The sequence below is a fragment of the Thermobia domestica genome, chromosome 2 (genome assembly GCF_964235325.1).
Source record: "Thermobia domestica chromosome 2, izTheDome1.hap1.1, whole genome shotgun sequence".
Classification (NCBI taxonomy): domain Eukaryota; kingdom Metazoa; phylum Arthropoda; class Insecta; order Zygentoma; family Lepismatidae; genus Thermobia; species Thermobia domestica.
This window is the reverse complement of record NC_137455.1, coordinates 127,250,356-127,276,497: the sequence shown is the minus strand read 5'-3', so window position 1 is coordinate 127,276,497 and position 26,142 is coordinate 127,250,356. Positions and strand designations below refer to the sequence as shown.

Below are 26,142 nucleotides of genomic sequence, written 5' to 3'. Positions count from 1 at the left end.
CTAAATACGCCACTGTACATCAGTCAACCGTTCTCATATTACCTAACACTGCAACGAAACAAATTTTGAGTGAAGGCATTTTAGTATATATCAATATCAATATTCGAGACGAGACCGAGACTTTCGAGACTGACCTAAGTCTCGTCTCGGTCTCGTCTCGATTTATAGAGGTCTGTCTCGGTCTCGGTCTCGTCTCGGTATTTAGAAGTCCGTCTCGGTCTCGGTCTCGTCTCGGTATATAAAAGTCCGTCTCGGTCTCGGTCTCGTCTCGATAATTCGAGACGAGACCGAGACGAGACCGAGACTAGTCTCGGTCTCGGTACCATCCCTAAGATAACGCTCGCCCACATGTCGCAAAACCGGTCGAAACCTATTTAGAAAATGTCGGATGGGAAGTTTTACCCCACCCGCCGTATTCACCAGACGTTGCTCCTTCGGACTACTACTTGTTCGATTGCATGAACAACGATTTGATTGGACAGCGGTTTACTTCTTCAGAAGATATCGAAACATGGGTCTCTGACTGGATCGCTTCCAAGGATGAGGACTTCTTTCGCCACGGAATCCGTACATTGCCTGACAGATGGGCGAAAGTGGTGGCTAGCGATGGACAATATTTTTCTTAAGGTATTTATGTATTTTGTGTTTGTACTACAGCTTCAATGTGTGCGTACCAACCGCACGAATTAATTCCTAGACCAAATACCTAATTCTAGAGTTCAACAGATTTACACATTTCATGGCCCCTACAAGCCGAAAAAGTGATTTTGCGACATCTGCCTGTCTGTTCATCTGTTTGTCCCGATTTACACTCGCCTAAAGGCCATACCGTTTAGCGTATCTCAACGAATTTTAAACTTAAGATTTTTATGTAATTCTCCAGAAGAGGTTTAGAATTTTTTCTTACCCCTAGAGATAAGGGTAGTTTACTGAAAGGTCAAAATTTTAAAAAATGCTATTTTTTCAGAAATGGCTCTAACAATTTTATTTATATTTCATAATTCATAAACAAATTTCTCGATAACAGTCACATACTGTGGTATAAGTTATTTCTCTGGGAAAAATCGAGAATGGGTAATTTACTGTTGGGGGTGAGTTCCTTTTCCTGGACGATTTTCTCAAAAATGACTCAGGCAATTTTCTTTATATTTAATAAATACGGTAAATGTTTTATTAACAACCTGGCGATACGGCATAACTCATTTGTTTTGAAAAAAAATCTACGACGGTTAGTTTATACTTGGGAATTAGTTTATTTTCAAACAATTTTCTCAAAAACGACTAAGGCAATTTTGCTCATATTTCAGAAATAAATATTTCATTAATAAGTAATTCCATGTTGTGTAAATTACGAATGGAATTCTATTGCAAGGGTATTTTCAAACTTACAGAACGATGGGAAAAATGTGTGATAAAAACGGGATTATGTGGAAAAGTGAAAGAAAGGTCTATGGATTGAGATGATATATTTGGTTTCACTTACAAATAAAGATTACAGTTGTGAAAAAAAATGTTGCTCACGACTTTCAGTATGCCCCTCGTATTTTATACGAAGAATTCACAATGGATAGCTTATTCTTGAGGCTGAGTTTCTTCTCAGACTATTTTCTCAGAAACGACTCAAGTAATTTTGTTCATATTTAATAAATAAATATTAATATTCCTATAATGTTTTGTAAATTATTTCCATGAGAATATCCACAAGGGGTAATTCACTCTTGGGTTGACTATTTTTACAGTTTTGTAACATACGAATCATGCGATTTTGTAGTTATTTTATAAATAAATATTTCTTAATAACTCTAGCATATGTCACAAGTAAATTTTTACGGAATAATCAACAAAGGATAGTTTACTTTTGAAGATGAGTTTTCTTTCGGCGAAGTTCTCCGAAAAGACCTTATAATTTTTCTTGTATTTCACAAGAAAATGTTTCATTGATAACTGTGGCACAATGTGATGTAATTTAAGGAATTGGAGCGAGGAAGCTTAGTGCGGTGCCCCGTATTAGTTATTTCTTTTATTATGCTTCCGAGCTGAGTATTTCTGTTTGTTTAGTTCATGTTGTAAACTGAGAATAAAAATGAAACAAACTAAGCGTATTACATCACACCAGATGTCTAGTGGCAAAGTTATTGAATACCCCTTTCTTCAACTACGAAGTGCAATCATCCCCTCTTCATCACTATTTTCACTATATACCTATACCAGTGCGTTCTGCAGTTCTTAACAGTGGTAGTACTTCTGAGTGCGCCACTGGTCTCACGAAGATAAAACTTTTATATTTCTAAGAAGAGTTTAATCGATTTGTGAGACAGAGATAATGGTAAATATATGGTATAATGATCTTTCTGTTTTCACCACATTAAAAGTATTAATATAGGCATATAACAACCTTGGTCTGTCGATTATGTTATAATATGACAAAATACTTTATAATGCATGATTGGTATTTTTTGTCTTTGTCACCTGCGTTGCAACCATAAAAACTAAAGCTTTTCCTGTCTTACAGTTCCCTCTTTGGTGTAAACTTAGGAAAATAAGACGGAAGAATTTACGAGCTCAACACTTGTCAGAAAACTCTAAACTGTAACTAAAGACGTGTTATTATCTAATATTTATATTCGAGAATCATAATGTATGTTGAATTATGTTAAGAGCATTGACAAGAGTAGAGTGTGGTATCACTTCACTTGAGACTTGTGCATTTTTTTTTAATATGGCATTACCGAACTTGCAGAAATGTTAGTCAAAGTAAGAGAACGAACCGAAGATTTGCATTTTATTTCAAGGAAACATTGTGGCCTTACAGTATCTGAGGTTTCATACATTTTAAGAGTTTTTTCTTTAATAGAAACTCACAAAGTATATATTCATCAGGAAATTACTTAGGGTAAGTAATTATTTCTAATAAGCATTAGGCATTCATTGATATAGAGGTTTTTTTCTCTTTACCGATTTTTTTGCTTTTAATTTGTATTGTTAGCCTTAACATCGGGAAGACAATTGAGATCACAATCTGATTATGTTCCATCCGAAAGCAATCTTTACGACAGATTGACTTTTCGTGAATTTAGTAATACAATCGAGCACAAGAAAATTCAAATTCTGCCATACTATGATCATCAACATCTGTACCCATTTACCACATCCAAGGGCAGGATTAAATACGTGCATATATACTGAATATTCAGTTAATTGTGCCAATATAAATTATTCTTATAAAAGTTCAATCACATGAAAGGCGAGTTGGTCAGCCTCTCAGTGCCACAAGTGCTGTTATTAGTTATCTAGAAATAAATTTTAAAGCACAATTCAGCCACTTATAAATCAGAGGAAGAGATATTGATGTTTTGTAGTTTTAATTATGGGAATTGCAGTAAAATGCAGGACAAATGAAAACTTAATACGTTGAAAATGGAAAATAATTTTTTAAAAGGAAATTAAAGGGAAATTAGATTCCATTCTAGTCTGTCGGAGTTATAATACATGACTTTACATCACACACATTATACTAATGAACTCTAGTTATATATGTGTGTAACTATTCAGAAATTATGATCAACGGCTTATTGAGTTGTACTTTTTTCTTTTTCTTTCTTTCTTTTTTGTTTCGTTTCATTTCGTAGCTTGTCAGAGGACCACGGAAATAAAGCATCAAAATATCTCCATTGATGCTCCATTCACAGTCTATTCATGTCGAGGTTGTCTTGTGATCTTCAACTAATGGCTGCTCTTTTCTTATTCATTTAGAAAGAAATTTTAATCTGTGCGTACTATGTTGCAATGACAACTAACGGGATGTACTCTAAACTTTTTATGGATAGGCACTTTTGAATGTGGGCTTCGTCATATGTCTTTACTACTATGAGTCACACCATTTTACGTCAGTCTAGTATTTAAACTGCAAATATTATTTACGTTGTTCATTTAAGGAAGACACCAGGGATGCAATAATCATACGAATTCTTAATGACGTAAATGTTTAAAGTGATGCAAGACCACGACTACATGTAAATTGCTCTATAGAGGTTATGGAAGCTACATTCAATGAGTTACTCAGTTTGCTGTATGGCCAATTACGATTATTTAACTTTGCATTTTTTTAAAGAGAAAAACTTACAATTTTATACGTATGTATGCATTGTAATCCAGAACTTTTAAACAGAAATATGAATCAGTGTATAAATCTGATTTTAAAGTGACAAATATGGTTTACAGAGGTTGTTCAGCCTACGTTTGGTCGATTTCGTTCCTTCCCCCTCCCGGGCAGAATGGACTCACTCGACCTGGCTCATGGCGTCCTGCAGTGTTGTGCAGTGGCTTCCTGGGAACGGGGTTGTTTTTCCGCGCGGACGACAATAACACACAAAACAGGACCATTGTTGTGAGTGTTGTGTTAAATTTGTTTCGAAGTGGGTGGGTTTTCGCTCTGTGACCAAAATGCCGCCAAAATTAAGCCGGTTTTGGGAAGGCTATGTTGCGGCTTTTTATGACGCCCACTTTAGTGTTTCTGTCATTAGGAAACACTGCAACACTGGAGAATGGTTGCAACATAAGTTTAAGTGGAATAAAAAATGTTATTAAAAAGTACAAGGGCAACGTAGCTTCACCATTTGGATCACAAACGAAGTTGCTTAGGAAGCGGGAATGCACCAAGGCCACCTCCACCATGCAGAGGAAACTTTGCAAAATGGCAATGCAAGAAAATCCGCCAACACAAAGGTGTATAACTAATCGTCTTGACGTGTCTTTGGGGACTGTGAGCCAGACGTTACACCATCAACTCAAGCTGGAAAAAGTCATGAAAGCTCGCGGCCATATTCTTACGGATGCTCACCAAAAGGAACGAAAGTGTAACGTCCGGAAGCTGTACGAACGGCATCTGGCAAAACAAAGGTGGATGTACGCCTTAACGCTCGATGAAGCATGGATTTACCTTTCCGACTGTGGCAAACAGAGAGCCATCATATACCGAGAGAAAGGCGCCAAGAACTTTAAAAAGTGGGTCCGTGTCTGTAAAGAATCCTTACCAAAAGGGTTCATGGTCGTTACTGGCTACTGTTACCTAGGTAAACTGAAGATTCGTAGGGTGGCGAAGAACTGCAAAATAAATTCGCAGTATTTTCAGGAGCAGATCATGCGGCCGATCTACGAGCATGGGATTCCAACAATGTACGGAAATGACACCAATCTGGTGCGCATTCACATGGACAAGGCCTCATCACATACCTCACGATCGTTCCTCGCATTCTACAGGGAGATGTAGGAGGCAAGTGGTATACAGGTGATACCTTTCAATGAGGTATCTGTTAAATCTCCAGATGCAAGTCCTATGGACTATTGTGAATTTGGATTGCTGAAGCGGGCTTTGGGAAAACGGCGTGTGACAACTGTGGAAGGACTTTGGAAAGCTGTGCAAAGGAAATGGGACAAGATTCCCCTCCCAGTTCTTCAGAGAAGCCTATTACAGTGGAAATTACGCTGTCGGGCAATTGTTAGGAACCAAGGGAAACACATCGAGCACTTATGGACCTGGCGCCATGGGTTCTTCTATATTTTTAGGTAAGTCGAAATTGGCCAAATGTAGACTGAACAACCTCTGTATAAAACTATTGTCAAAAGTAAGTGATTGTCATGGTACTAAAGTGTTCAAGTAACTGGTAAAACTCGTTGTGTTTGAATATGACAAAATAGAAAAGTGTAGTGGGTCATGTAATAAGTGACAACTCAAATAAATGTGAAATCTTCTTCAATTGCTGGCTGTAACGTTCTATTTAGATGAGGATTGTTCATATACATGACATAACGTAGCTTATCTAAAAAAATATATATATGAAGTTCTAGTTCATCTATTTTGTTTCACATCAAAGTAAATACAGAAGCATTCCTTCTACTTGTGCAGTAAATTTTATTCAGTAGGGGATATAGTGGGAGTAACAGTTTGTTTCCAACTGAAGAAAATTTTATATATTTGTGTTCAAACAAAACTTATGTAAATCACATTGATGATTTGATCATAACACGCGCTGATGATTTCAGTAACAAATTAATCTATGGTGAAACAAGTACAATGAAAAAATATAAATTTTAATAGTTCCAAGTAAACTAATGTTACGCTTGAAACACAAAGATAATCACCGCTTAAACAAAAGCATACCATTAGATCATATCCAGTGCTGAGTAAATTCAATTAGGATTGTTTTTATCCGTCTATTCTGCGACGACGAAAGTAAAACTTCGGAAAATGAGTAAACTAATCTAACCTAATCTAAACCAAATTAACGACTAAAGTTCCAGTTAATATTACGACTAATGAACATGAACAATAATCTTGTATAAGGTATTTAAATACATATATACCTTTTAACAGTTGGGCATTCAGTTGTATGAGAAAATGTATGACAGACATTTTAGTCAGGAAGGTTTTGCCTATAATGGTTGCACAGTACCTGAAATAAAATTCTATAGCACACTCTCATCTTCTTGGTTTATATGAAAAGTTCTTTCGTAATCCCGTATGTCTTTTTTTATACACAAGTGGAGTGTCACGTCCATACATATACGTGTATGTCACCGTGATAGCATTCGGAAAAAAGAAATATGTTCTGAATTTGGGTACCTTTATATATTTACTTTCAAATGAAATCCCTAATGAGCAGGTAAGGAACTTATGTGATCTAAGATAAATTACAGTAACTTATAATAATTAATGATGCTAAGATTCCCAATTGCGGAGTAATTCGCCCTTCATCGATCATTAAGAAAATCTTCATTTATAAGTACACACTGCTAGGCAGCCATCGCATAATTTACTTTTTAAGGCTCAAATTAACATTTAACAACTTTGTTTCATACATTTTTTAATCCAAATAGCAATTAGAGAAATTTTCATTTGCGAACACTTGACCAAGTTAAAATCTCAACATCGATTCCTTGTGATCTTGTGAAACTTGGGATACTTGTGATCTTGTGGTCTCTAAAAAGAAAAATCAAGTAAGGGCAAAAACAACAATAACGTAAAAATGCTAAATCTATTCTGATAATGTGAGCAGCGGTAAGTTCTGTGAACAAATCAAACAAAAAAGAAACAGAAAAAGAAACAAGAATTTTAGAAATGGCCCAAAAATGCATCAAAAGATTGCGATCTTGGCCAATAATTAGTTTTTGGATCAGAGGCCACAAAATTTTTGAACGGTCACTAAATCGAGTTTTCGTATTTTCTACGGAATGAGCACATCATACTGAGTTAAGTGATACTTTGGGTTTGGCTACAGTATATTTAGTTCTCCAGATATAAGGTGTACAAGAAAATTTTTGATTGAAATATATTGAATCTTTTGATCCAATGATTCAAAAACATGCGAATGGAAAATTTGACCAAACAATCCCATCTAATCTTCTTTGTTTCACTTAAATCTATCTTCTCTTCCCTTTAGGTGATAATTCTACATTAGGGACGCCATATTATTATGGTTTCCCACATTGTTATCACGCTCCTATTAACATTATTCAAATAGTGTACAGGAAATTGAAGACTTTACATCCTGCATATAAAGTTTTCCCTCCTTTTACCTTACCTAATTGAACGTCTTGTCTTTGCGTGCACGAAATAACAGTACAAATCCATCTTGACAAAATATCATCATAATGTGAAATAGTGTTGATTGTCGACTCACGATTTAAAGGCCGTACATGTAAATAACTTACCACACACGTTTACAAAGCAACAGTCCATTATATCAAAGTGTAAATGTGTTATTTACTGAAGACATGTGCTACCAATCATTCTTCTCACGAACGCTGGTATTGATTGGTTTATCTTTTTTTTTCTTTCTTGTCGGAGGAAATTCTTTTTCCTTCCTTAGTACATTAAAAGTCAAATAGTATGTTTCCTCTTCTTTAAAATCAAGGTCATTTTTTTTTTTTTTTTTTTACTGTTTTGTTTTCGTATTTACCCTGACCTTGACATTGTGAAAAAGACATTACCAGGTGCAATAACAATCTATTGAAATTTCGTCCTCCGAATTTCGTGATTTAGAAATCTTGAAACATGACTTGACTGCAGGCAATATGTGTATTTACTGTTTCTTGAGGCATGCATGTTTACTGACAAAACCTATGCGTAGGTTGCCACGGACTTCTTGTCTCTCTATTAAGGATAAAGTTCTAAGAGGCATATTGCTTTATTATTGTTGTGAAGCGGGATGGGAACGTGGTGGAAATATGCCACTTTCCCTGCCCTACATACTACATTCTACAGGAAGGAGCATGAGTTACCTTAATAATAGTGTAATTTAAAACTTGAAATTTGTCGTATGAAGAAACGTATGCAACTTGTGGGTCATTGAATCCAATTAGATGCCTCCATCTGTATTTCTACTGTTTCCTAAAGTAAATATGTTCTAATACACATTATTAAACGAGATATTTATTTAAATCAACTGTTATATATAGGTATATACGTTATTTATATCTTAACTGTAGCCTAAAAGGCCAAGCGTTCAAAATTAAAAAGTACTGTTTGTGCTATACGTTATTTATTAAACACAATTGTCTTATTTTTCTGAGTAATTTTATGCCATTACAATACGCTTGTTTTAGCGCTGAGAAAGCTTCTTAATTAGTGGCGACTTTAGCAGGTAGGCTGGGTAGGAACGGACCTACCCAAAAGTTTTGAAAAATATATAAACACTAAAAGATACAATAAAGAGTAAATATATTTCCCCTATTTATATCAATGCTAGATAATTATTTAACAAGTAGCATCAACCACTACTGTAAAAGTAATTTTCTACTGTCGTTAATCAATCAAATGTGTATGGGTCCATAAGCAAGGGAGCGGGCCTACCCAAAATTAAAATTCTAAAGTCGACCCTGTATCTTAATCCCAAAAGAATAGATACGTTTTTTGTTCATGTGTATTGACTCATTCTTCCAGTGACAATAACCTCCTCTTTGAATTGATTTTCTTTTTCCCTGCTATAAATTTCTCTGGAATGAAGTAATACATCCATGTTTCATCATACGTTATGAATGATAGACTCTACAAAATGTTATCCATTCTTGCCAAATCGCTTGATAAGTTGTGTGCGTCTCAAAACCGGAAACTATTAAATATAGGGTGTTTCAAAAGAACTCCGACAACGTTGGGAGGAGATTCCTGACACCAAGATAAGACGAAAAGTACAGACCAACCTGAGTGTATAAATGCTTCCTTTCGGAGTTATAGGCCACCGAAAACATGAAAAAATGAATTTTAAAGGTCCATAGCTCCAATACTATGGGACCTACCGTAGTCGGGTCAAGACTTTATTTAGGAACTAATAGGTGCCCTATTCAAATATCTATGTTTCAGAATCTTAAGGTACTTCTTAACAATTTTTATAGAGGTAGTTGATGAGCAGTTCAAATTATATGCACGTAGCTAAACTCCCTTTATAAAAATTCTTAGGCGAGTACCTCGTATTGGAGCTATGGACCTTTAAAATTCATTTTTTCATGTTTTCTGCAGCCTATTGTAGCAAACATGCAGCCAGAATGGGCTGAATTATAAGTTTATTTCAAAATAATTTTTATCATTAAGAAATTAATATTGCTTGTTTGGAACAGCAAACGTCCGGACAATATTTACTTAATTGTTTAAGTTATAAACTATGCAGCAGGAAGATGCAGGTTACTTAAATAAAAGATAAGGAATTGAATTTTGTATTTTATTAATAAAGGATGATGATGATGTAATGATGAAATTAATTCAATGAAAGATCCGGGGCTCTAAATTAAAAGGGGATAATTTGAATTTTTAATGTCGATTATCACATTGACCTGAAGGGTCTCGGTTTTTGATCGGTTGTTTCGTTAGCTGAAGGCTAACCAAATGAGACTAATAAATTTTGAACATGCCAATGCAAGGCTATGTGTTTAAATATAATATCAGCTTTCTTCTTTCTCAAATAAACCTTTTTGAGAACAAATCAAAATATGGTTTTGCTTACTAACGTTTTTTTTGCTTACTGCTGTCTGGATGCACTGGAGCTTGATGTCACTTTTAGCTGAGTATTAACGATGCACTTTGGTTAGAGTGTGAGAGTCCTTGCTTCGAATCCACTGGAAGTCTTTTCCTCTTCTCTTCTTGGCGCTGCCTGGCAGACTCGTTGAATCTCTTCGCTGCTCGGCACTGGACGTCGGGGTCTTGGGTTCGATTTCGCTGGCGGCTGTCCTCGATGTCTCCCTCTATGGAACTGAACTTGTGAGCCTGAAGTCCTTCTTGGAGGTCGTCTAGTGCGGGACGTCTTTCGAGACTTCGACGTATGCCGGCTCAGCTTTTTGGACTACAGGTGCTGGCTGCTATATTACCAGAGCAAAGGCGTCGGGTCCTCTTGTGCGACGCACTGCACGGAGTGGCGGCGTATACACTTTAATTAGGAAATCAACAGAAACTCAAAATTTTGATACCAGTTTCAACTCTGTATCCTGTTTAGGAGCTGTGTATAGTCATCACCAAAGAAAAAAATAGACATAGACATTTGAACTTGCTTTTGTTTGTTTGTTTGGTGAAGTTTCGCGTCCCTTTTCAGTAGCGAGGCTATATGAGACGGGAGCTCCTTCGTATCAAAGCGGTTAGCGTACGCGCCTATGGCGTTCGATTCCCGACGGGAGCTCATATGGTACAGATTTCACGTTAATCAGTAGGTCCACGTCTCATATAGCCTCGCTGTTGAACGGGACGTTAAACACAAAATCAAATCAAATATGACAACTTTCAACTTGGTGAAATTCAACTGCGAGAAATTGAAGTGGCTATAAAGGCACTCAAACCAAAAGCGTCATGTGGACCGGATGGTATTCCTCCGTATGTTGTCAAAGGCTGTATTGATATATTCAAGCATCCGCTCCATACTATATTCAATATGTCCATAAGAACAGGCACTTTTCCAGACTTATGGAAAGAAAGTTTAGTGTGTCCAGTGCCAAAGTCTGGAAATAAAAGCGAAATACAAAACTTCAGACCTATAGCTATATTATCTCCTTTTGCCAAAATTCTTGAGAGTATTTTATATACACGAATTCTGAATCACGTTAAGCCAATTATATCTATACATCAACATGGTTTCTTACACAATAGGTCTACTGCATCAAACCTAGCAGTTGTAACAAATTTTATAGCAACGGAGTTAGACAAAGGCGGCCAGGTAGACGTTATTTATACCGATTTCAGTAAGGCATTCGATGTCGTGGATCATGATGTTCTAATGGCGAAATTAACAAGCCTAAACTTTTCAAAGTCGGCAATAGAATATCTTGTATCGTATTTATGTAACCGGAAACAATCTATTGTATACAAGGGGCATGTCACCGAAAAGTTTGTTACTCTGTCTGGGGTTCCTCAAGGATCTCATCTGGGTCCTCTGCTATTTCTTCTACTTATTAATGAAATTCCACTTTTTATTGAAAACTCTGAAATTCTCCTATTCGCTGATGATCTCAAATTATATTCTAGAATTAATTCAACTGAAGACTGCATACAACTACAACAAGACCTACAGCGAGTCCAAACATGGTGCGATGACAACAAATTAGTAATAAATGTATCCAAGTGTAAATCTCTGTCTTTTACGAGAAAAAGAAATCCTATCACTTTTGACTATACACTGAAAAAAACTAAATTGTCTAAACCAAGTACTGTCAAAGATTTAGGCGTTATCTTTGATCCTGAACTAAATTTCAATCAACACATAGATATGATAACAAACAGCGCATATAGAAACTTAGGTTTAATTTACAGAATAGGGCAAGATTTCTCCAGTGAGACAACGTTTACAACACTTTATTTTACATATGTTAGATCAAAATTAGAATATTGTTCTACAATATGGACCCCCAATAATAAAAAATACTCTCAAGAAATAGAAAACATCCAAACAAAATTCTTGAAAATGCTTACATATAAAAAAAACTAATAATTATCCCAAATATTTTTCCTACAATGATCTAGTAAACAACTTTAATTTTGAAACTCTAGAAAAAAGAAGGTGGATGTTGGACTTGTTATTCTTATACAAGTTATTAAACAATAAGATTGACTGTATGGAGTTGGTCTCGAAAATATCATTACGGATTCCCACTTGCAAAACCAGAGTAGAAAATACAGGGACATTTTATTGTGCAAAGGCCAGGAGCAATATTTTATATAAATCCCCTATGTGGAGGCTGTGTAAATTATACAATGACATTGTAAATAAGCTTGATAAAGTGGATGTATTTAGTCCCTCAGAAAACAGGTTCAGATCATGTGTGAAACAAGAAATTTTCTGTAGTAATAGTTAAGAAATTTATATATGTAACGTTTGCTGTATGTACACAACACTGTAATTGGGTATTAAGCCTGTTGTGTTGTATATATTAAATAAATAAATAAACGTTTAAATTAAAACTTTCCTTCCGGGAATCAAACCCAAGATTTCGTGCACCAAAGACGCACATGAGCTAACAGACTAATAGGGGGAACTTTTACATTTTGGTGCTTGCCAATTTTGTAAGGGTATCTACGAACTAATAACAATTATTTAAATCTGAGGATAAATGTTTTCATTTAGAATTCCCCGTCGAACTTTTATCGACTCATTCCTTGGTCCACAACTGTTTCTTCTTGCCCTTTGGCTGAATATTTAGGTTTGTCTTCAAGTCTTCGTTTCTGTTTTAGAAAGTTTATTAATATTCCTCAATTATAATAATTATGTTTCGTTTCTAGTCTAATTAATTTCGTTTCCTTTGACGAAAAATATGGACATTTTTGAACTTAAAACATTGAATTACATAAACAATTTTTAGCTAACAATTGCTCATTAAACGGCGAAATTATTATTTTTTTCTTGTTGCATTATCATTGAGGCCTTGAATTTTCATTTGTGGAATATTTCAAGGCAATTTCTAAATCCAAATAAAGGTTTTCAATCATTCTGTTGAAACTGTCATTGATAATATTAAAATATAATAATTAATTTTACAGGATAGATTGAAAATAAGATGATTATACTGTTTTAGTACTTTTCTTTTAACCAAATGTAAACAGTTCTTTTGAAGCTGTCAATTATTAATAATATTGTTATGTTTCAATTATCCTGTACATTGGAGTATATTGTTGCATATGAATTCTTTAAATACATTACAAGATGACATTGCATAAGAAAAAGAAGATCCTGCTGCTACTACTATTACTACTAACACTAATCATAACAATAATAAATCTATTCATGATACTATGTTGTATCAAATACAATAATCTTTCTTCTAGCTAATTTCCCCCCATTTATCCCACCTATATCATATATTTCCATCAAATAATGCATAATAACTTCCTCCTATTCTAGCTGCAGGTCTTTAAGAAGTTGTTAGCCTAATAAAACCGAACATCGTATCGAGGAATTTAGCTTTATTAAAAAAAAAAGTTATGTAAAACGAAAACTGTTAAGTAAAAGTATGTAATCTTTTAGTCCAATATCTTCAATGTTATGCGGAAAATTATAGACGCCTTTTTTCTTATTTTTTAAAAAAATAAGTATTATTAATATTTACATTTAGTATTTTATAAGTCTCATTCATGAAAGATTCAATTTGAAGAGGTATAGAATAATGAAAAGATCAGTCTTCTTGCCATACACAATAAAATAACTTAATAACCATACAATTTTATGGGAGAAAAAATGGAAATAAATTCTCTTAGTTGTGACTTTTGAATTAAGCATTGTTTTTTTTTTTTTTTATTACAGGGCAGTGTGCTTCAATTATTCGACGTCCCGCGCCCTTTTCTAAACTAATCTACAGGATAATATAGGTCTATTGTATTCATGGGCGCCCGAAGGGGAGGGCAGGGTGGGGCCCGGCCCCCTGGCTCACGAAAATGTATATTAGAACCACGTATATTAGAAATACTAGACATAATATAGCAACCATGGAGATGCCCCCCCTAGAAAATTTTATTCTTGGCGCCCCTGATTGTTTTGTAGTGTATTTGAGTTTTACATCCAATACCTGGATGGTTTGGATCTTTTAAGCCAAATGAAGTGATGAGAAATGAATGAGATAGTGAAGTAAGTTGTAAAAGATCAAAACCTGATATTCCTGCCCTGAACGGGATTCAAATTGCTAGCAGACAAGCCTTGCAATCACCAGCTTAACGACTTAGCTCACTGTATAGTAAAATTTAAAAAAGTAAGTTATTATCAACATAACCCTATCGGTGAAGTATAATGAACACAAAAGTAGATTTAATAATGACGATACTAAGAATTAACTTTATACAGTATTTCATCATGATTACAAAATTAGATTCGACCCGGTTGTCAATAGAGGTCTATAGAATAAGAGTAAAGTATTCATTATTTACTGTTTGTTTGTGTTAACATCCGTGAGAAGAACAGCTTTCCAAACTTGTTTTGAAACACAAGGAGGCTTGTCAACTCTACAGCAACTTTGTCTAGCTGTTGAACTGGACATTTCCCGGAAATTTGAGTTCTACAGCACGTTTATGTTTCTCGTTTACTGTGCTGGAAATTCTAAGAACATTTGTTTTGTTTATCTTGCAAAGAGCGTAAACACACGAATTGTTTATTCTTTACATGTTCGCTTTATAATCTTTCTCTTATATTGCCTCGTTTCCCAAGCAATCACGATTTGTTCCCTCGTGGGCTCACCATATCGAATCGTATTAGATTTTACTTTCATTTTGTGCCTTTTGACTTTCAATTATAAGGTCATGTCTTCTTTATAGTTTAGTTTATGATGACATTAAATGTTTTACGTGGATTTACTGTTTTATGTTGTTCAGGTGAGAAAACAAGTAGCTTTGGTATCTTCATATAATTCACATTTGAATTGAAGTTACAATTTCAAAGCGCTATTTACGATATGAACAAGTTTTGCTATGTTATACAATGTTCGAATTGGAAATAAATTACTACCGGTATGTTTGTGTTCATAGACGATCTTAGGTATTCTCAATATACAAGTAAATCTTATTTTTAAATTTTTGCAGCCGAATCAGTATGATTTCTGACATCTCACTTTACTATCGATGAGTCATACTGGCTCATACCGTTCCCATTCGTTCACTAATGTTAGATGATTCTATTAATAAATTAATTAATAGAAATTTCTATTAGGATGGCTTATGTTTATTTGCACTTGCAAAATAAGGTTTTTATCTTAATTGCTTTCCAAAAATAGACCCAAGGTACCATTTTATCAATGATAGTTGGTTCCATTTATATGTTGGACCTTCAAAAACATTTTACAGAAGACAAAAAAATTATAAAATAAGTTGAGAACAAAAATTCTGAAAATTCTTTGAAATATTTTCATATATCTTGTTCGTTGGCTTAAACACATTTCACAACACAAGGGTATATGAGTAACGTGATTGTTAAATTAAAGAAAATTACATTAATATCAAGGGAATGGCAGTGTGGCAAACATTATCTAATATTACATTCTACAATATTACATATTGAAAGAAGAAAAATTTAATATTTCAGATATTAAGGAACAATATTCTATTGTCAGCATGGAAAAATCTTTATAAATCTGTATCTCAAAATTGAGTTTTTGAATCGATGGTTTTTTTCACATAAAAAGTCGGCTTTTTGGGGAAAAAACGAGAATTTTGGAAATTTTGGCTTTTTTCATTTTCATGATTTTTCTATCTAAATAGCTTTCTTATAGTATATTCTATAGTTAGATAAGGATTCCATGACCTAAATGCCGTATTTCGCTCTGAAATTCACCATCAAGGTGGATGGAGCACATGTTATACGAATTACAGCTAACAAGAAGAATGTAGTATTTGAGGGCAATTTTAGAGGCTATTTAACATTTTTTCTTCTCTAGATCATTTTAGTTTGTCATCCGTGTTTTATTTCTAAGAGCTTAGTACTCCAGCTTCTAGCGCAAAAGTTAAAGTTACGTTTTTCTATATATCCGTCAAACCGTACTTCACATTTCTGTTATACTGTAGCTGTGCAATGATTTAGCAATAATTTTCCGGATACAACCTTGAATACCAATTTATACAAATAATCAGTAGAGGATTTAGAAAAGTACTTTGGGAGGGGTTTCTTTGATTGTTTCGTTTTCTAAAAAGCCCTAATTTTATTTGGGAGAACTAATATTTCGTTTCGTTTATATATTTAGCAGTAATCTCTTCCGGATACAACGTTGAAGATCATTTTATACTGAGAATCAGTGGCGGATTTAGAAAAGTATTTTGGGAGGGGTTTTTGTTACTAATGTTTAGTTTTTGTAAACATTCGTAATTTTTATTTGACGGGATCTTAAAGTTTATGAGTAAAGGCATAACTAATAGATATTTCGTTTGTTTTAGACATTCCGTAACTTTGGGGAACAGGCTTTAGTCCGAAAGACCGCCCCTCTAACCTTCCCAAAACCGTCACTGCAGGTAATTAGTAATAATACCGATTTAAAAACAATAAGAAAGGAAGTCGGCCAACTCACAGTACACGCACTATTTCTACATTCACAGATGGAATGAAGAAAAGCTTTGTCAGAATGGTCGAATGCTGGGTTGAATCCTGGACTTCCCGATAGAAGCGCAAAAGCTAACCACTCAGTCATGTTTGTTATGCAGTTGTATTTATCTTAAATATATTCCGTAGTCCTTTTTTTGGTAGGGAGGGAGCTCCCTAATGATATGTTGAATCCCTCTTGTTAAAAATTCAGAAAACTTGAGGATTGGGTAAACCGTGTTGTTGTTTTTTTTTTTTTTTTTTGTTAATAACTGGTTTAAAACAAAAAATTAAAAAGAACGAAAAATGCGAATCGTGTGAACTTCATGGTGACGTTTCTACATATCAAACCATCTGCATTAGTTTTATTTCCTTTTCACCTTTTAATCAAGATGTCCCATGTTCAATTCTCGGTCGAACCACAACCCTTCTTTCATGCGTAAACCAAGTAGCGGTTCGGATATCACTTTAAGCGAAAGTCTTCTTGATAACCTCGGTATTATTTAAGGATGTTAAGTCTAAACATACGAAACGAAACCAAATTGTATATTTCTGCATGCCTGAATGCCTGCTGTTTTATGAAGAAGCTAAGGGGTGCTTAAATATATTGATAGAAATTGGCAAAATTTATCGATTGCCTACGTAGCTTCCAACATTAGCTTGGATTGGACTTTCAATGATATCTACATACTAAATTTGTAATTTAACACCTCAGTTTTAGGGTACTGATTATGATACGTTGACCTTTAAATTTTACATGCAAAGCAATAACAGGATTTTCCAGTTATTGTTTTACATTTAAAGTAATGACGGGATTTTCCCTATGACTGGGACGGGATTTTCTCAATTCAAGAAATTTACTGACCGGACTTCTTTAAGCTTATGGAACCTCTTCCAGCATAACCCCGTTGTTGCATAATAACACCAAGACGAAACAAACTTATTTCTGTGAATATGTAATATAAATACATAAAGCAAAATATCTAAATCAAAAAACCTGGTTTAACCCAAAAAAACCTGGTTTAATCTTCCCCGAAAAAACGGGTTTTTGAAATTTTCAAAAACAACCATGGTTCTTGCCAACCCTGTTTACTTTTGTATATAGGAGGTTAAAAAATTCTTATTATATACATTGGTTAATCCTTTGGAATTCATAACGGAAATATGTTGAAGAAAAATTGTTTGAAATATTTTTTCGAAATTCATGGTTCATTTTCGAGGTTTTCGGCATCAACCACTAATTAAATGACTTTTTGTGTCATATAGAAGCGAAACAAAGTCTACTTTCAATTTAAAGCAGAATTTTGAACAAAGTCCAAAATACCGAGTTTTTTTTTTCAAAAAAGCCGGTTTTTTCCGAGCCCTTGCACGTGTTGTAGGAAATTTTTAAAGTAAGAAATAGGAGTAGTAATTTTAGAACGTTTATTTTTGAAATATAAAAAGTACACGGAGTGGGCCATAATACGGTTACTATTACAAATGTTAACTAAGTTCTTTCAGTTAGAAGATTGAAAAATTATACATGCTTCATTATAACCTCAATCTAAGTATTCAATCATACAAACATGGTTTTACATTTATGCTGTCACACAATGACTTTATCCTGTAGCGTTGAGTAGTATGTATATTTACCGACTAAATTATTATCAGTTGCAGGCTTAAATACACGATCCGAGCCTATAGTAGTGACAGGCCCGTAATCAGGCCGAGATAATATTTTTGGCGGGAGTGACTTGAGGTTATTTTAGATTGGTACATACACACTAACAAACAGATGAAAGTTTCAAGGGACTAAAGGTGGTTGCAGGGGCGGATCCCCACTAGCCACTTCCTAGCTATGGATTTGAGAAGTGAACTTCATAAAGAAATGGAACAGCATAAATTTGCGCGAGCACCTAGAAATGGTCGCATGCCCATAAAAATTAACATGTACTGTCGAATGTTACATGAGATTTTATGTGTGTTGGCAGATATAATTATGGGTACAGGAATATATGTTTAAGTTGATGCTTACATACGATTACAATGAGTTTGATCACTGATGTTAGAGGATGATAATAATTTTTCTATGTATCATCTGAAGAACGTTAGGAAAGCTTGAAATGGTTAACCTTATACTGATGCACTTTGTAGTTGCATACTTTATTTCAAACTGATAATGGAAGTCAAATTTTACTACATGCATTTCTCGTACTACTACACGAAACAACAAACTTTTGTACAGTGGTACACCTATCTCTAAATCCAAATGTATCGATAATGTTCGGACAAGCTACTTTGTACTCTTGCTATTTTCAACACTCTACTATTAAACCACTATACCTCCCTTAATAATGATGCTAAGGTAAATTTTACTCGAGATTATGGGCATGTAATGTTTCTTTGTTCGTAATACATAATATATATGAGAAATGTATTAAACGAGTAGTTCTCTATCGAAGTTTTATAAGGAAGAGTATCGTACATGTTTTTCATATCTATGACAAAATCTGTCATTGCGACTAATACAATGAGATAGTGTTTATGGTGATTGGAAAGTGCAAAGTGAAAGGAGTGCATCGTTTATGATAATCTCATTTGGTGAAAATTATGCTTGACGTGTATTAGTTGCACTTTCCAGAAATACTTTTCACGAATACTAGCTCACTTTTACTGCAAACAAACAATGACCACTACGAAGCGTTCGTGCATTCAATATATCATCTCATGTGCGTGTATTGGGAAATAAGTTCAGTGGAAGATCTTTAAAAGCACGTGCATGTATAAAATTTTAAATAATTTTCAGCTTATAATTTCAAAAATGTTGTGGAGTGAATATACATTATACAGTTCTTCGATTTATGATAATTTTTCTTGTAACTTGCAACTATTTCTTAATTAACACTTAGATTACCGCCATAGAACAATTTTTGACTCTTCCAGGCCATGGACAATTCAGTATCTATCATTTCCCCGCTATCCAGTAACCTTAATAAACTCAATCTTGTCTCTCCTGTTGCGTACCTTAAACTGATGAATCATTAACTCTTTATGATTATATTTTCTTTATTTTCCTCTTCCGCATCTACCTGTTGTTTAAATTCTTGGGGCCCATAAGAATTGTAGACTAGGAGAGAAATATTTTTCGAGCTATTCATGCTAAAGCTGATATGTAGATTTAAAAAAAAAAAAAATCGCAAATTGATCACTTCAATGGGTTCTATATATGACCTGTAACATATATTTCCCTATGATCATTAAGAGAACATTTTAAACAAATAAGCAAAAGCAGTTCTAACTGCGATAAGATAATTTAAGACTTTTTTTTTTGTTTCCTGTACAGTGTTAACAATTATACTGTTTTTAATGCTAATAATAGTCTTTCCTATATATTTCATAAATCCATAAGTGGCTGTAAAAATTATATAAAACTATTACAATGCAGTTTGTATTTGTATTAATTTATATTCAAGCTCATGTAGACAATTCCTGTACCTTTAACACCCAACAGACGAAAATTGAAACGTACAAAATTTAAAATGGTCCAGGAAGTTTAAAGAAATAGGACAAATATGATATGAAATGATTAACTACATACACATACAAACACTTTTATATACATATATTACAATCGGAAGTCTAGGAAAATTCCTACAGTTAGGTGTTCACCATCCGAGGTCACACCCGATAGCAATAATAATAATTTAAGAAATAGCAATCGATCAAATGAGTCATACTAGCAGCCAATCATTCTTCATCGATCCATGTCAACTTTGACTTGTTCAATAGAATAATTTGTTAACTGCTGTTTTTATACTCAAAAGAATTTTTTTTAAATAACAACAATAATAAAGAAATATTCACGTGAATTTAATGTGAGCAATGCAGTACACATACAGTATATGTTTATGCCAGTGAAGTTCATGAAATTTTCATTCTAAAGCTACTGCTGAGTTCTTCTAAAACATTTACCTGAACTCATTGTTTTCATTTTAAAGATATATGGTACCTTATAGTACACAATAAAAAGTCGTTAAGTTTGAATTTACAGTTTTTACGTTTGAATGAAGAACGACAATACAAATGAACGAAATCTTGTAATCTTGAAACGATCGAATTTAAATAACTTAATAAGTTACACGTTTCGTGACACTCTTACATGCCGAAAAGGCGATTTTTGGATATCAAACCGTCCGTATGTTCCAAGACTTTGTGTCCACACACTATTCAACGAATCGAAATCAAAATTTTGAACTTAACTTACTAAGGACCAATTTTTTTACTACCTACATTTTGTTTATTTATTGGAGTTTAACGTCCCATTTTAGTACAGAGGCTATAGAACAGGATCTTCTGCTTAAAGTGGAATCCAAACCTCTATTGAGGTTTGTATCAAACCGGAAATCAAATCCGAGGCCATACACACAGAAAGCACATGCGTTAACCGCTCGACCACATAGGGCAAATTTAATTTTGTTATTTTAGAGTTGTAAGTTAGTAAAAAAAATTAAAACTTCAAAGTAAAATATTGGGTCTAAACTATAGAGACTAAACTAATGGAAAAATACAATAGTTGTAGTATTTAAATTACAATCTTTAATGAAGTACCTATGCTGCACGTGACTAAAAATGGTTCAAGGAATTCCCTCTAATCCTCAAATAAGGTTAGTTTAGTAATAAACAAAAATCGAATAGTGTGCTCTTTCTAATATCTGATCGCTCCTAAATATTTTGTTCGAACTTCATAAATTAATTTGTCATTTATGAATGTACAATATGGCACTAAGCACTTTTTTTTACAAGATGCAAGAGAGGAGCTTTAGTCATATTGATGGATTTGCTTTGTAAAATTTTCTTGTAGGAGTTTCTTTTAATTATCCATAAAATATTATTATTAATTTCTTCTGAAAACTTCAAACAGAACAGTTTTCCTTTTCTTTTAAACATAATATAAAGGACTTCGTTTAGTGCATTAGTTTCCAATCTAGAGGGTGTGGAGAGCGAGCAAACAGGAGTTCAAAATACTTACACTATGAATAAAGCACTACTTGTCATGACAATTTACCAGCGGCGGCTGGTACTATATGTTACATAGTTGTGCATCCGGATATTTTTTTTAACACTAAAGATATTTTTAGGTATTAAAGTAGTGTATCAGTAAAAAATAAACCTTTGCTCTTGAGCACAAAACAGTATTGATGCATTTCTTAAAAAAATCAATAAAAGAACTGAAAGAAAGAGAGTGATTTACGTTTCCAGTTGCAATGAAAATTCTTGTTATAGGTTTTATTTTTAAAATAAAAAAATATCTTATTCTTGGGGGGGGGGCGATCGAGTCTCAAAGCAGAAAATGTATTACCACTTGTCTAATTCCTAGTTCTGTGTCTTCCGTGCACATGATCCCATGTTCGATTTCCGGCGGAGAGCATAAAAAATTATCTCAAATCATTCACTTTCAATACTCATCTGTGTTCTTTAGCCTAAATTGCTGGAATGTTAAACTAATATATATATATTTTTTCATTTTCGAAGGAAAAAATCTTAGATTTCATGCTTCTTTATAGTAAAACAGCAGACAAAAATACGTGGTTACTGAAAATGGACTCTTTGTCCCTTATATTCATACAAAGAAATGCTAACAAAATGCATATTGTCGAAGGAGAGAGGTGTTTCTGTACCCTAAATAAAATAAGCAGAAAATATTTGCGGTAGCGATGTTTTCTTTTCAGAAAAACTTGGCGAGCAGCATTTCAGATTTAAAGAAGTCATAGAAAAATTTGAAGCTCGAAAAGAACGAAGAAAGATCTTCCATTTTAAAAACAATGCATAGTTTACTTAATTAAATAATTTTGTTTAACTGCGTGCATGAATATATGCAATTTTCTTGCTTTTTTCTTCTTTTCGGGTTAACGATATCATCCATGGCTTACAGCACATGCTATCTCTTGTTCAATGACATGAGTGAAGAAGTTTTGTATATAAATAGTGTGTAAACGTACATTGATAGTGGTTGTTTGAAAAAAAAGGTAATAGCTTATATTAAACCAATATTAGAGAATACACCTCAATCAATAAATATACAAATAGAGCTTAAAAGGGCTTTCCTCTTCATATTTCCTGAATATTTCTTGGACAAGACTCAAGAATGCTGGGAGAAGGGAACACTTGCGCGTACCTACACATCTTTGATATTGCAACATTGCAACTGGTGCTTCTACAGACCTCGAACCGCTAGTGCAATTTACTACACAATTTAATTTTAGTCCTACTTTACAGACGCTACATGTTTGATATTTTGTTTTTACTATTTCTATTCAAGATCTCCACATTTGTTGAAACTAAATAATATACAAATTAAAATTCTTTTAAAAACTATTTTTAAAAAAAAATAATACAAAATGTCATTTTAGTGTACAATACCGATCTCAAAATCTTATCAAGTAAGAGCAAATTATTATTATTATTATTATTATTATTATTATTATTATTATTATTATTATTATTATTATTATTATTATTATTATTATTATTATTATTATTATTATAGAAGATTTTAGAATTGAACGTTGCAACTGAAATCACGTAAAGGGGTCAAGTATGATCAAGGAGCGGAAAGGAGCTAGATGTAGTATGCGATGTTTATGAAGGGAGTGGCACCAGGTAAAGGAGGATAGATGGGAACATCTAGTTCAGTAGTTGGTTTGAGTGTGATTTAGCCAATCGCAATTTTGAGCTAAATATTTAGTGCTGTGGCACATAACTTCTATTTGATTGTCATTGTATACAAAGTGCAACATATTATCCATTTTACCTGTAGTTTGTAAAGATATCCAAAATTTTAAATAGATTTATTTCTCGTACGTTGATTTTAGTTTTGTGCGGTTAATCCATAATTTGAAATGATTGATTTTAGAGCATCAGTAAGAAAGAAAAGAAAATTACAGCACACATTTATTTGAAGTAAATAGAGGACAATTTCTTTGTTACAACTACCTAGGTAATAATATTTTAAAAAATCAGGTTTTGCAACAATTTGTTATATCATACCATAGGAATATTTTGTTGAAGAGGAAATTGTTACAGTTCTATGAATACCGATATGGCAAGAAAATTCACATTTAAAGTAATGTAAATCTCGTATATGAACAGCTTTCTATAAATATCTAAATATACAGTAAACATAAGGATTGGAATAAAATGTGTGTATATGCTTCAATATATATATATATATATATATAAACAAATGCGATTTCTATTTTTGTTTCATGCAGTACTTCAGTTCCATTTCTCAGTACTCAATTGCGGTAGGTTTTGTCAGCACGAAAGAAGAGAAAGAAGGCCAGAAAAAAGTTCTTCAGAAGACTTGAACCTAAGGCTTCTAAGACACTGCCTACTCATCCAATATAATAATAATAATAATACCATTAATTCATTTATTTCAGTTTATGTCCTTATGCAACACGCAACTTATGAAGGATGTCGGCACTGGAATATCCATCGCAGTTAGGGAGTACACGGTCATTCTTGTAAGATCATCTTGCACAGAGCAAAACCACGGCACGCCTTATGCTTATCAAGCCTAACAGCCTCATTTCAGTGGTATCGGCTGATTGGAAGAACAGTACACAAGTATGAAACGAAACAATTCCATGTTGGTGTCTAGAGAGTGTTTATTGTGATTCGAATTTAGAGCATTCTATACAAAGCATGTTCAACAGCAAGTGACACAAACAACTATGTGTATATATAAGCTTTCACTATCTTCAAACATGATGTTTATCTACAGGTATAGGCTATGTAGTTTAGGTACTGATAATGTATACATACAAAGGAAACAGTTTTATTTAAAAAAAAAAAGAGTAATTTCGAAGGAAAAAATAAAAACAACTCATACTTCTATACTATAATTTCACTTTTCATTTTTTTGTTCTAACAAATCATAATGCGAGTGCGTTGTATACGAATTAAATATCTTGGAACGTTTTCATTGTGTATAACTACAGAACTTTTGTTTTCCCTTCTATTATTTCATATGTGTTATATATACATACTGCATATGTGAACATACAGTATATATACAGACCAAGGTGAGAAAGTATCACATTGCAATGCGTCAAGGCTATGCTTTGATATGTCCAAGAATGACTTTTTAAACATTCAACATTCATGGCCACGGTGAATGCCCTTTTGAAAGTTAAGCTACAGTTAAAGAAGAAAGAGAGAGAGAAGGGAAATTTGGAAGCTTTTTCTTAAGAGCGCGCTACTGTCCAAACAATGATAGAAGAAAATATACGAGAAAGCTTTTTTGATGAAAGTCTGACCGAGCAACGATCAATCTGAGAGACCGCTCCGATTTTTTCTTTCTTCCTTTTTTTTAAAAAAAAAATAAATGTAGCAAGCTCTCTTTCGGTCTCTTTATGTCCTTTCACCTGATTTATCACATCCTTGTCATCATGGTTAGAGAAAAATATAATAATAATAATAATGAAATACTAATCTATGATTTCCTTCCTCTGCCTTTTCTCATTATTATTGTTATTGGAACAAGAAATAGGGGACAATATTTCTGAGATCTGAAAGTGTACTATTATCATTTTTTAAATATATTGTCGAACGATCACGGGAAAGAAGAAAGTCTTTTAAATGCCGAAAAATATCAGTAAATTGAGACTTTTCATGTCTCCGTCACTACAATGCAGAAGCTGTTTTACTAGGGACTTTCTGACTCGAGTTCTTCTATCCTTGCCCTTTTCTGATATGGAAAATTTTTTCCCTAATTTTCATAAAATGTATCAGTATATACTATCAACGATTTATCTAATGTACTGTATAGTTCTTATTGGATAGTAAAGGGTCTTATTATTTAAGACTACAGGGGAAAAAGGATGTAAGTCAGTTTTTTAAAAATATAATTTTACACAATTACCCTGTTTTCCACTAACTTACCTACTTCTTCCCCTGTGGGCAAACTCTTTAGCATTAAATTTCTTAGTGACTAACCTTCTTACTGTGTGATTTAGTCAATGCAAAATACACCTTTCAGGTGTTAACTCACTTTCAACCGTTTCTGGACTTACCTCCTTTTCCCCCTGTGGTCTTCATTTATACCTAGTGATGGGCAAATTCCAAGGAAGATATTTTTCGGGAGTATTCACTGGGAATATTCCCAGGAAGATTCCCAAAAATGGGAATTTTCCGGGAATTTGTATACAATTACAAAGAAAATTGCATTATATTACTATATTATGATTTCAATGTTAAATTCGTTTTTTTTTTAAATCATAGTGTATTATTACTGTTGTCTCCAGAGAATTCTTTAAAACGTATATTCTGAACGGTATTATCTTATTTTATTATATTTAGAGAGTACGCATAAATGTATATTTACTTACAATATGTTCTATGGAAATAAATGTGTGAAAAAAATGGTATATTCAGTTTACATACTTTTACACCGCAAAACGGTTTAAATTTGTATGTAAGTGGATTTTCTAAACTTGACTGCTACTATTATTAAAAACATATTAAATTTTTAAATGTTATAAACAAATTCGGTTGGGTAACTGCCAGAAAACACATGTCTCACCATTTGATCAATATTTGCGCATACATATTTGTTTACAATATTCGCAAGACACTGACT

At 33.5% G+C, this 26,142-nt stretch overlaps 1 long non-coding RNA gene across 1 annotated transcript in view; it reads left to right on the top strand.

The window, feature by feature from the left end:
- The window catches only part of LOC145679732 (uncharacterized), a 135,299-nt gene extending 110,936 nt beyond the window's left edge, over positions 1-24,363 (top strand). The window contains exon 3 of the long non-coding RNA XR_014130513.1: positions 23,942-24,363. This is a non-coding gene — a long non-coding RNA (uncharacterized LOC145679732). The remainder of the gene's footprint in view (positions 1-23,941) is intronic.
- The last annotated feature ends 1,779 nt before the right edge of the window (positions 24,364-26,142 follow it).